General features: G+C 41.9%; 1 non-coding gene across 1 annotated transcript; it reads right to left on the bottom strand.

Moving 5' to 3' along the window:
* Window positions 1-10,327: 10,327 nt before the first annotated feature.
* On the bottom strand, window positions 10,328-10,446 carry LOC145395681 (5S ribosomal RNA). Its single transcript, XR_013896655.1, has one exon. It is a non-coding gene; the product is annotated as a 5S ribosomal RNA (ribosomal RNA).
* Between the last annotated feature and the right edge of the window lie 3,558 nt (window positions 10,447-14,004).

Genomic DNA, 14,004 nt, shown 5'->3' with positions numbered 1-14,004 from the left:
GAGTAATTGCATACTTCTCACTTCTCAGATACAAACGAATGCTGTAATTGTGAATAATACACAAGTCAGCCAAGCAGTAAAATTTGTATGACAGTATAATTCAAAAGAACTGAACTCACATATTATCTTACCCAACTATTTACATCAACACGTCGTGTCTTCACATACCATAAGAACCGAATTTTCTCAACCAAAGACAATCAGTTGATAAAGGTCAGGCACAAAGCCTTTCTTTTTTTCTTCTTCTTCTTCTTCACACTCGTTGCACTAAAGACGAAAACCTAAATTTTACTGCTCCTTCATCATTAACTTTTTTTGTTTTTTCCAACAAACTATTCACATTGTAAACACATCCGACTCATTTTATGTCTGATCGTTTGCATTTAAACTACATCACACATCACTTCGTCCAACAATTTTACATTTTCCTTTGTAATACATGCTTTTCTCGTCTTTACAGCACTTTCAGAGTGCTTAGGCCTAACTAAAAGTTAGTTTGGAACCACGTGCTCAGAGTTCTGAGAGGAAATGGGGAGCAAGGAAATATGCAAATAAATGCTTCTCATCACAGCGACCATCCACACAAAACAGGCAGGCAGTGGCAGGTGGTATGAGACGGGGGTACAGTACTGTACTGTACTATTCAATGTTTTTTGTAAAAAAGCCATGTTTTAATGTGCGTGGGTGTGCTTCGGGGACAGGGACAGGCATCTGCTCTGATAATTCAAATTTTTGGATATTTCGACATGCGGTTCCCCCCAATTAATCCAAATTGGAGAGGGTTTACTGTACATGAACATGAGTTTTTTTCTAAACAGGGTGTTTTAGTTATATCAACTACTGTATTACATCAGGCATCAGATACTGTAAACCTTCAATATAACAAACCTCGGTATTGCGAATTTTGAATATATATATATATATATACTGTATATCGAATTGCCAAATCACGACTGAACTTCCCCCGGATTTTGCAAAGGTTCCTAAATGCGAGGGAAGTTCGCTAATCAGCCCACGGTGACAACAGCATCCCTTCCTGGCACAGTAAGTGTACTTCAGCAGCATCCCTTCCTGGCACAGTTAAGTCTATTGTAACAGTACTACATTATACTGTATTGTATTCTTATTATAGGTCTGGGTTGGTGATTTATTTCATTTTTTTAATTTTAAAAAAATCATTGATTACTTATTCAATTTACTTTTTTATTTATTTAATTTTTCTGTTTATTATATAGCCAATATTTTAAATGCAGTATACTGAAATAGTGTTAACTTCATGTCCTGTCTATCCACTGATGGTTCAGGCTGAAAGCCACTGCCCAGAATCCAGATACATAGCTGTTCAAGTCCTGTCTGTCGCCTACACTATTGGTTAAGGCTAAGTTGCCAGTGGTAATCAAGACAGCATATTCCAAAGCTGACTGCACTGCCACACAGAAAAATCTTAAGCTGATATTATTATGATATGGCCTTAAGTAACCAAGCATAGCCTACCCAGTCTTATGGCTTTGGTTTTTGATTTATGGCTCATTATATCAATATACAAATAATTTCAATACTTAGTTACACAAATGTAAAATTATTTTTTTGTCATACAATGTAGCAATTTTTAATAGCACCATTCTCCAAAATCTGCTAACTTAAAGCTTAAATATCTGAATACATGAATGCCAACACAAAGTTATACACAACTTTTATAAACCTTCAGATTTTATTTTTTGGAAACTTTTTGTTAAAAAAATAAAAAAGATAAAAAAATAAAAAGAATCATGATTTTTATTTAGCAAAAAAAAATCAATGATTTAATCACATGATTTTTTATTTATTTGATTCTTCTGTTTATTATATAGCTAATACTTCAATAGCAGTATACTGGAGTCACATGGAGAGACAGGCTGACAAATGAGGATATAAAGGAGCATTGTGGTGTGGATGTGGATGTGATAGGAAGCGTTAGGAGGAACACACTGAGGTGGTTTGGCCATGTGGAGAGGATGGAGGGTGAGAGACTGACAAGGGGAGTGTATGTGAGTAAGATGGAGGGGGGAAGAGGGAGGAGGAGGCTGAGGATGAGATGGAGGAATGGAGTGAAGAAGTATATGAGAGAGGGGGGTGTGAGCTGGAAGCAGGGCAGTGAAATGGCAGGGGACAGGGCGACGTGGAGGCGATTTGTTTGTGTCCACCCCGTACCGGATTAAGGCGTCTGGTGATAGATAGGTAGACAGAATTAACCCACCCCATCCCGACTGCTTTTCCACCACTGACTCCCCCCAGTCCCGACCATTTTAGGAAATTTTTTTTTTTGGCTCAAACCTTCGCTTTTGGTGAGAAACATCGAAAATTCATAGAGAAATCGCTCACCTGAGGTTTAAAATACTCGATACAGGTAGGAGTACCTCCTTACCTTACAGGGTTTTCTATCAGGCTAGCACCAAAGAAAACGAGTTCTATGGGAGGATAACTATTTCACACCACTCATAAACGGTATTTATTTATTTACTTGGTACGAATTTATATGTAGTACAAGAGTATATTGGTTTTCAAGCAGTAATATAGGCATTATAAGCATTGTTTCACTCACTAATACCTGACCTTTTTTTGCCACATTACCTAATCATCATTTCTGACTGTTTCTTCCTCTAATGCTATGTACAGTTTGTCCTCCACATTGTCATCGATTGGGGAATCACTCTGGCCCTGAATTTCGTACCGTGGCATGACATAGCTATACTGGCCAGGTCACTGATAACAGGTGAATTGCTGAGACAATGGCATGCAGGGGGGGGAGGAGGTCATGCTGGGTATGGCATTGTCCCTGCCTGGCATCTTGTAGAGGAAGGCGTCACGTGTATACGTACCAAAAACCACTCGCGAAAATTGAAAATTGTGCAAATTAGAGACCTTGCAATTTTTTCGCGTTTACGTACGTCGACGGGATTGGCAGAGACAAAACGTGTGGACGTTAAAGAATGTCGACGGGACGCCGCGGGTTAATCAATGCCAACCCCATTACAGGTATTGTGTTTATCTGTACAACTTCATATTGTATTTACATGTACAGCTTCATACACCATTGAATTCTCCATGTAAAACTTCACAGAGTTCGTTTAGGTTATGTCTGAGCATATAAGACCGAACAACTTCCCTTATATAGTGACCTGAGTTCAGGAATCCCTCGTCAATACCGAACCCCTCATATATAGCGAACTTTCGGATATAGCGACCCACCCCTCCTCCCAATTTGTTTGTTATATCGAGGGTTCACTGTATTAGAATTTTTATGAAAATATGCATTAGACAATGATTCTCATTTTTTCGGGTCCATTTGTGTTAAGCCTCCACCAGTCTAAGGCTGGTATTTGGATACACAGTAGAACGTTTCATAAAAGTACAAAAACATTTTTTTTTTTTAAATCCTGGATGTGTTATTTATCCCAGCAACTCTGGATTGGGTATCTAATATTGAAACATTAATGACAATATGCTACACATAATTATTTTACTTGGGACCGTCTGTTGGGGAAGCTCCAGGCTCCCTAAGAATGTTCCAGTATTTTGTTTGGGATGTCTCGAATGCTGTCCCCAATAGAGGCCTCGGAAGGCTGGTTAGGGGTGACTGTGAAAACGAAAACATGTGTTCGGAGGTGAGCAGACTGTTGGGGACTGCACTGGGGATGCCTGTGAAAATGCCCCTTAATCACACTCTTGTTAGCTTATTGCAGTCAACCTCTCTCTCTCTCACAAGCTGGTTGACTGGTTCACTTTATTCCTTATTAGCTTGGGGTATTTATCACTTGAGTGCTGCATGATCATTTCCCTCTTTCCTGTACGTTCCCCTTCACTCTCCCTTCACTCCCAACTCCCCTGTCATCCCCTCCCCATTCATCCCCCCTTACCTCCCTCTCTCCCACCATGTATGTTGTATCAGAGGGAAATATTTAATTGGAACAGGACGCTTACATTGGTATAACTAGCCTACAAGAATAAAACAAAGAAAGCCAATGAGAACAGTGTCAACCTAGATCATGGCTCTGATCAAATACACTAAGTAATTCTGTTACTGTGCTTGTTTTTCCACAGACTAATGATTCAAATGCATTACAAGTGTTCCTCATCACATTACCTGCCAACCCTTTACAGCTTTACTAGTGTGTCCCTCTGTCACGCTGTCTCTACTCCCTTGCTTTGATCCCCTCATGACTACCATTTCCTACCCCATTATACACTACTCCACCCTAATTGCCAACTCCACTCACACATATTTCCTCTTCACTATTTTCCTACACTGTATTTTCTTTTCCCAACCCACTACAGAGTAAGAAGTGGTTGGAGGAGGTTCAAGAAGCTGTTGCCTCTCTTGACATAGAGAGGGCTCTCCCTCCATGCTAATGTATCTTCGTACAGTCGCCCTAAGAAGTGACGGCAGTGAATCCATAAGTTATTGGTCAGCAATGATGCACATACTCCTCCTTATATCTTTACAAGGCGAAATCTGTTATGTAAAACTGTTACAGAAAACAATAAGTAAACATCAAAATACCAATATACAGGTAGGTCCTGTTACACAACCACTCAATATACGAGAAACCGATGATACAACTTGGGTAAATTAGGGACTATATTCGATATACAATCTCTAAAATCCAATTACAAGACATTTAGTCTGGGGTTAGGTGTGAGGATTCTAACTCAGTCATCCCAGCAAATGCAGTCACCGCCTTTTTCTCTCAACCTCATAGAGAAATAGAGGGACTGCTCAGCTGCAGCATTGCCAGACGTGTGATAATTATCGCAAAATGTGAAATTTTGGTACACTTGCGATATGCGACAGTATGCATGCGATATGGCGATAACTTTCATTATTTCATATTCAGAAAAATAAATTGGGGACTGCAAAATTAACAAGTCTACTGTAAGACTAGTACAACAGGTGGTTTGGCCACGTGGAGAGGATGGAGGGTGAAAGACTGACGAAGAGAGTGTATGTGAGTGAGGTGGAGGGGGGAAGAGGGAGGGGGAGGCCGAGGATGAGATGGAGGGATGGGGTGGAGAGGTATATGAGAGAGGGAGGTGTGAGTTGGGAGCAGGGCAGTGAAATGGCGGGGGACAGGGCAACTTGGAGGCGATTTGTTTGTAGCCACCCCAAACGGGATTGAGGCGTCTGGCAATACATAGATAGATAGATAGATAGGTACTTAACAGTTAAACAAATTCAATATCATTAATTAATCACTCTACATATATATGTATTAATTCCACAGTAATTACCGATTTACGTGAAGAAATGCCTTTGTTTACGAGTGCAATAATTTTGATCAAAAAGCAATAATTTTAATGTGCCAGGTATATGGGTTTGGGAATCTGGCAACGCTGCTCATCTGACGACCACCAGGCCAGCTTCCCATCTCCAACACATTACCACCTACAGATGAGTGTTATGCATGTTTTATATGTTTAATTAATGTGCAGTCATGTTATTTGCATACTATTTACTCTTTCAGGTTGCTTTCTTTACAACCCAGTAATATAGATATGTTTGTTGCGTTTGGTATCGTATATTTTAGCTTGAAAACTTACATTTGCTGGGGTCCTTGAACCCACCCGATATTTTACCATTAGTTACATGTTTCACTATACGAAAATTGATTATACGACTATGCCAAATGGAACCTAGCTGCTCGTATCTTCGGGGACCTCCCTGTACTTCAAAACTGTGGGAAGCAGTGTGTTTCTAACAATAATAGGAAATCCTAAATGGAACTAAATGAAATGTCAAAACTGTTGTTCAGGGACAGGCAGTATGGTAACAGGCAATACTTTTTAGCAGCATAAGACTGAGAAGATAAGAGATTCAGTAAAGGAAAAAAATTAGCAGCCATTATTATTTATAAAATAATTTCGCTTACAATACTTGGGAATAATTTAACCACTAGGCACCGGGCATGGGAAGACCTATCCATGTCCCAGACCCAGGTTATTTTCAGGAAAATCAATTTTCCCCCCAATATTTTGTTTCATTACAAATCAATCACAAATGACAAAAATCGTTTCATTTCGTTTAATTTTTAAAGGCTCCAACATGCTTGCATGCGTCAGCCTTGGTCACCTAATGGCGGCTCTCCATGCTGCACGATCCATTGCAGCCTCCCTGTTCAGTCCCTTAACCCTGAGGTCACACTTAATGACCTCGTTCCATGTCTTTCTCAGTCTACCCCTCATAACCCCACCCCCAATATTAACACTTCTCACCTTCCTCACCCAATTATCATCCCCCATCCTCTCCACATATCCAAACCATCTCAATCTACCTCTCCTCATCACAACACCAATACACTCCAGTCCCATCCTACCTCTCAACTCTTCCATCATAAACCCAGCCCCCCCAGACCCTGTACGCAGGGATGCACTACACATCCACCTAATCATTGTCATTTCTGTACGTCTGAGCCGACGAATATCATAAAAAGCACGTACTTATTCTCTGTTGGCGATCTGGAGGTGGTGGTGTGGTGTGAGGGAGCCAGTGTGTGGCAGCTGGGTTGAGCATGTTCAAGGTCACGGTGGTGTGTTGGCAGTATTGGTGGAGGCTCGTGCCAAAATAAGTGTTGAGTGTGTATTTGTTTCACTAATTCACAATGCTGTATGAACACAATATTACAATTAAAATAGCAAAAAAACACAGGAAAGTAACTTTTTTATTTTTTTTATTTTTTATGCGAGGAAGAAGGAACCAAAGGCCATGAGCCCACAGTAACAGTTCCCTCCAAGAGAAAAACAAAATACAATATAGAGCCAAATTCAAGATCCGATCATTTTGAGATGCCTGGACACTCTGCGTTTGAAAGACTGGAGATCATAGGCAGCAGGAAATACAGACAGAGGGAGACAGTTCCAGAGCTGACCTGTTGCATAAATGAAAGACTGGGAGTAACGGTTAACTCTTGCATTAGAGAGCTGGACAGAAAAGGGATGAGAGTTTGCTGCCAGATGGGTGCTACGCGCCCGTCGTAGAGGTGGAGGAATGCAAGCAGACAGTTCAGAGGAGCAGTGACCATTAAAGTAGCGATAGAAAAGAGATAAAGATGCAACAGTGCGGCGAAGAGACAGAGGTTGAAGGGAGTCAGTAAGAGGAGGAGAGTTAATGAGACGAAAAGCCTTTGACTCCACCCTACTGAGAAGAGCTGTATGTGGGGAGCCTCCCCACACATGAGAGTTGTACTCCACACAGGGGCGGATAAAACCCCTGTATAGAGTCAACAATTGTGTAGGGGTAAAGAAAGAGCAGAGTCGGCTTAGCACACCCAATCTCTTGGAAGCAGATTTTACAAGAGATATAATATGATCTTTCCAAGATAAGTCCCGAGTAAATGAAACTAATAAAGATTGGCTTATTTTATGCTTTCCATGATACTTATTTTCTAACAAATTTATGCCTATTTATTTATTCAGAAGACAGGAAGAAATCAGTAGGATATAAGTTGTGGAAGCAATGAAGAAAGTTAAATTGGGGAAAGCCCCAGAAATTGATGGAGTTGTGGTGACATGAAGTATGGGGGAGAGATAGTAGTAGAATGGATGTGGAAAATGTGTAGATTGGCCTGGGAGGAAGGTAGAGTCCCAGAGGATTGGAAGTCAGGTATAATTATTCCCTTGTACAAAGGAAAAGGGGAAAAAGAAGTGTGTGGTAGCCATAGGGGCATCTGTCTTCTTAGTATAATAGGAAAAGTGTATGGTAGGATACTTATTGACAGAGTTAGAGAAAGAACAGAGGAATTAGTTGGAGAAGAACAGGGAGGCTTTAGGAAGGGAAGAGGTTGTGTAGATCAGATATTCATTCTTAGATCTTTAGTGGAAAAGTTTCTAGAGAAGGGAAAGAAGTATGCGGCTTTCATGGATTTGGAGAAAGCATATGACAGGGTGGATAGACAAGGATTGTGGAAAGTATTAAGAATATATGGAGTAGATGGGAAGTTGTTGAATGCTGTGAAGAGTATGTATGATAGTGCTAAGGCTGCAGTGAGTGTGGATGGTGAACTATGTGAATTTTTCTCTTTGAAGGTTGGGTTGAAACAGGGATGTGTCATGTCTCCATGGTTGTTCAATCTGTACATGGATGGGGTAATAAAAGAGGTACAAGGTAGGGTAGTGGATGTTGGAGTGACCCTGGTGAGAGAGAGTAGTGTTTGGAAACTCCTTGTACTGTTGTTTGCAGATGATACTGTGTTGTAGAATGAAGACGAAGGAGAGCTGCAAGGCTTGGTGGATGAGTTTGGGAGAGTGTGTAAGAAACGGAATCTAAAGGTGAATGTAGGGAAGAGTAAAGTGATGGTCTTTGAGAGAGGTGAAGTCAGTGAATGTATAGCGAGGTTGGATGGTGAGGAATTGGAAAATGTGAGTACACTCAACCCTTGACTATCACTCCCAATTGGTCCCGCTATGGCTGTGCTATAGCTGAAACCGTTATAGCCGAATTGAAGAACTTATGGTAATAATTCTAATTGGTGCCATGACCTCAATATTTACCCCTAAGATACCTTTTCTGTACCACATATTAATATATAATAGTCTAAAAATGAGCATGTTTTATGATGTGATCAAGATTCTTATAAATACCCCTCACAGTTGATTCATTGATGTTATGTTTCTTCCCCCTTCCCCACACTTCACTTCGTCTTACCGTTCTCTATAAGTTTCACATTTCCAGTTTATCTGCATAACATAGGTTCTTCCTCTTCTTTATTTCCCTGCCAAGTGCCGCAGCATTATGTTGGGTGATGGTAGGGGGACGGGGAGGGGGCACATTGGCCATGGTCATAGAACAAAAAAGGTTATTTTTCTTGCTATCACTGTTCACGGTCTGAGGGCGCACACTTGAATGGTTTGGCAGGCAGGAGACTCGGTCAGGCAGCCAATCAGCGCTCGGCTGGCGCTGACGACACACGACCAATCACGGAGTGAAGCTTTTGTTGGCTGGGCGAAGCACTGGAGTCTGGCCTTTTTGAAATTTTCAAACATTTGCGGTGCACGATTGCAGGCATTTAGTGCATGATAAAGGTATTTGGGTAATTTTTTATATAGGTGTGATAGCGAGATACGCTATAGCGGAACCCGTGATAGCCGAGGGTTGAGTGTACGTTTAAGTACTTGGGTAGTGTGATGAGTAAGGATGGAGGTTTGGAGGGTGAAGTGCTTGAAAGGGTACAGCAGGGAAGAAAGGTTGCTGGTTCCCTGAAAGCAGTGATAAGAAGCAGGGAAGTGAGCATGGAAGTGAAAAAGTTACTACATGACAGTACTGTGATACCAACTCTAACGTATGGAAGTGAAGCTTGGACGTTGTTGGAAGGACACAAGTCAAGAGTGAGAGCAGTGGAAATGAATTATTTAAGAGGAGCCTGTGGAGTCACATGGAGAGACAGGCTTACAAATGAAAATATAAAGGAGCGTTGTGGTGTGGATGTGGATGTGATAGGAAGCGTTAGGAGGAATACACTGAGGTGGTTTGGCAATGTGGAGAGGATGGAGGGTGAAAGACTGATGAAGGAAGTGTATGTGAGTGAGGTGGAGGGGGGAAGAGGGAAAGGGAGGCCGAGGATGAGATGGAGGGATGAGGTGGAGAGGTATATGAGAGAGGGGGGGTATGATTTGGGAGCGGGGCATTGAAATGGCAGGGGACAAGGCGACGTGGAGGCGATTTGTTTGTGGCCACCCTGAACGGGATTGGGGCGTCTGGCAATAAATAGATAGATAGATTATTTATTCACTATTATTTACACATTATTTCACTGTTTTTAGTAGCTCTTGACAATATGATACTCCCTAAAGTCTGGCTGTGGTCAGTACAAGTGTACTCAAGCACCCATACACTCTCCCCCACACCCCTCAGGGCCCCCTAGTAGCCCTTCCCACCACACCACCCCACCCCACCCCTCCCAACCCCTACCCCAACCAGTATCAGCTGGTTCCAGGCCACTCTCCCTATGCCAGCCTCCCACCACCCTCCACCACAGCCCTCCTCACTGCTGGGCTGCCCTCCCACCCCCTGGCCAGCCAGCATTACCCCGTGCACCAGCCATGCCGGGACAATACTTTGAGTCCATATGACTTGCTACTAAGTTCAAACATGCCCGCGAAAAATTAAAACGTCAAATGACGTGGACCGTAGGCTTCTACCAACACGTCATATGACGTGGACCAGTGCCCAGGGGTTCATTTTTCATTCATTCATTGCCAGATGCCATGTATCCCAGACAGGGTGGCCAAGGGCTTAGAGTTAATTGTTTTACAGGGAGGGGCACTAATCCTCCACCAACCCCACTTGACGTAGGGATGCCAACAGCATCTGGTGTTCCCAGGCGGTCACCCACCCAAGTACTAACCAGACCCAACGTTGCTTAACTTCGCTGATCGAACGGGAAGCGGTGTACTCAACGCGGTATGGCCCAGGGGTTAAAGTACAGTATTTCCGTTTCTGTATTCTCCATGGTCAGCGACAAAATGGGAAAACGGCGTAAGTAGGACTATTTTAAATGGTTCGATCAACTAGCACGAAAGAAGACTACTTTTACTCAAAGACATGCAGTTATTACTCTGCATCTGGCCAGTTTTCCATTAAGAATAATCTCTGAAAGAATTAATATACGCCAGTGAATGATACATAAAGAACCTCAGAAATCTGCTGAGAGTTGGAGCTCCTTGGAGAATATCAACTTGTCATAACCTAGTATCCTCAGTGCAAAACAAAAGTAATAAAATGTAGAGGTTCATAAACAAATTCACTGAGTTCAAAACTTCAAAATCAGCATTTTCAGTTAACCAGGATGCAGCGGTTTATTTAAAATGAAAATGTTACAGATTAAAAGATAGAGCAGTAAATATGTGCTTTTTTAATGCAAGAGTTTATACTCGTAAACTCATGTTTTTGTCCTCTACTGCCTAATGTAAGAGCAAAGGGTAAAATCTGTCATACCTCCTTACAACTACATTTAAATAAGTTTGCATCACTGGGAATAAATTGCCTAATTATAATTACTATACGCGAGGAGAAGACATGAAGTAAGAGTAGAATGGACTTGCTGCTACTGCAGGTAGGTTATTAGCCTACTCGTATTACTAAGAACAATTTACTTGTTGTGGCATCCTTGTTGTTGCTATATCATCACCACAGGATTTGAAAATAAAGTAGTGTGTTGCAGTCACAAGAATTTTCCTTAACCCATACCATCCCAGGCATTTTTGCAATTTTATACCCACCCAATCCCAGACACTTTCGCAACATCCTGACGCTATGACAAACAGTGGCCAACTGATGTTACCCACCCACCCAGAACCAAACTCAGAGCTACAAGTGCTTGGGCACAGTGTTGCCAATACGTTAAGGTACGCCTTATCAAAAAATTAGCTAGACTGAAGCAATTTGAGACGCTACAGGGCTCGAATTTTGCTGTAGGCACTATCACGTCGGTGGGATTAAGTGAGACTTTTTTTAGTCGCCACCATGCCGACGGTGGGATTGTACGGGTTAACTGGTCTTCAAAACTAGAGCATTTGAATTTGAAATTCTGGGAGGCAAATACATCAGGAACATGGAGTCATACTACGTGCCACATACAGAGTAGCCTAATACATTACATAGTCATTCAAATCGGGAAACATATCTAAGTGTTAACTTCTATGTATATCACTGCCTCGTGTTATTCATTTTACATAATTTTTTGTGTGATATAGTATATACTTTATTTGATATGATGTGATGAAGGCACAGAATTTTTCTGTTGTATTCACTGTGTTCACTGAACACATAGCTGTGCAGAGTGACCGAACCAATCTGAAACTCTGCCATCACTTCTTAGGGTGACTGTATATGGCAGGTGTTAGGAGTGTAATGCTGTATGAGACTTGAGCAGTAAAGGAGGAGGATATTCATTGGCTCCAACACAGAGGAATGACAATTAGATGGATGTGTAGTGCATCCTAGAGTGCAAGGTGTGTGTGGGGGGCTAGGATTACAACTGCAGAGTTGAGAGGAAGAATGGGACTGGGAAGTATTGGTGTTGTGACGAGGAGGGATAGACATAATTTGGGCATGATGAGAGGATGCAGGATGACAATTGGGTGCAGAAGGTGAAAAAGTGTGAACATCGAGGATAGGGTTGCAACAGGCAGACCTAAAAAGACCTGGGACATGGTCACACAATGAGACCTCAGGGATAAGTGAATGAACAGGGAGGCGGCCAGAAATTGAGCAGCATGGAGACCTGCCATCAGGTGACCAAGGCTAATGCATGCAGGCACAGTGGAGCCCTTATAGATGATATGAACACTCTTTGTTTTCCCAGAAACATGTTTGTATTCTTGGCACCAGTAATTTATGACAGCTGTTGACTGGTGTGATCAGCCTTTGACATGAGCCCTACCTGAGGTGGCTTTGACCTCTTTCTTGGACCATGCCTCTCCCCTCCCTCTTTCCTCAGAGAAAGAGAGAGAGAGAGAGAAAGAGAGAGTGTGTGTGTGTGTGTGTGTGTGTGTGTGTGTGTGTGTGTGTGTGTGTGTGTGTGTGTGTGTGTGTGTGTGTGTGTGTGTGTGTGTGTGTGTGTGTGTGTACCTAATTGTATTTACCTAATTGTGATATACAGGAAATGAGCTACGCTCGTGGGGTCCCGTCTCTATTTCTCAATAAGTCAAATTTAGCTTTAAACTCATATAAGTTTTTAGACTGGACGATCTCTCTGTCCAGGCTATTCCACAGGTCTATACATCTATATGGAAAACTATATTTCTTGATATCCTTCAAGCAGCTTGGCTTCTTCAATTTCATTCCGTGTCCTCTTGTTACTCTCTTATCCCATAAAAACAGATCTTCTTTGTCAATTTTATCTACTCCCACCATGGTCCTGAAAACTGCAATCATGTCACCTCTCTTTCTCCTTTCTTCTAAGGAAGGCAAATCCAGCTTTTCCAGCTTCTCTCTGTACTACAGATCTGCCAGACAGAGGACCATTTTGGTTGCTGTTCTTTATATTCTCTCAATCTTGTTTATATCTTTCTTTTTGTGTGGGGACCACACTACTGCTGCATATTCTAACCTGGGGTGAATCATGGCCACTATCAATTTTTTCATCACCTCATCCATATAATGAAGAGCTACTCTTATATTAGTCAGGAGTTTATACGTCTCTCTAACTGTCTTGTTAATGCGTTTTTCAGGTGACAAACTGTCCTGGACCAGCACTCCCAAATCTTTCTTTTCTCTCGCTTTTGTGATTGGTTCATTACCCATCAAATAATTCAATGATGGCCTCTTAGTACTTTTTCCCATTTCCAAAATTTTACATTTTTTTACACTGAATTTCATTTCCCACATCTGTCTCCATTCATGTATCCTACCCAAATCCTCCTGCAGCATTTTACAATCCTCCTCAACCTCTACCTTCCTCAAGATCTTTGCATCATCAGCAAACAGACTTGCATAACTGTTCACTTCATCTACCATATCATTTATGTAAACCAGGAACATTACTGGCACCAACACCAAGCCCTGTGGGACTTCACTTGTTACTTCCCTCCATCCAGACATCCTATCCTTTATGACTGTCCTCATTTGTCTGTCTCTCAAAAAGTCTGTCATCCATTCCAGGAGGTTCCCCTTCAGTCCTCCTACATGCTCTAGCTTCCACATTAGTCTCTCATGGGGTACCTTGTCGAAGGCCTTCTCCAAATCTAAATATAAGCAATCCACCCAACCATCTCTCTCCTGAAGCACGTCAATTGCTCTTGAGTAAAAACTCAACAAGTTGGAAACACATGACCTTCCACTTCTGAATTCAAACTATCAACCACAATATTCATCTCTTCCAGATACTTTACCCATCTATCTTTCAGAATTCTCTCACACAATTTTGCGACCATGCTGGTTAGGGACAATGGTCTATAATTCAGGGGTTCTTCCCTGTTTCCTCCCTTATAAACTGGTACCACATTTGCCCTCTTCCATTCTTGAGGCACTTT

Source organism: Coenobita brevimanus, chromosome 32, assembly GCF_032717465.1.
Source record: "Coenobita brevimanus isolate Jiangsu-jjx chromosome 32, ASM3271746v2, whole genome shotgun sequence".
NCBI lineage: Eukaryota > Metazoa > Arthropoda > Malacostraca > Decapoda > Coenobitidae > Coenobita > Coenobita brevimanus.
The sequence above is the reverse complement of the archived record's forward strand: the minus strand, read 5'-3'. Positions and strand labels throughout refer to the sequence as shown.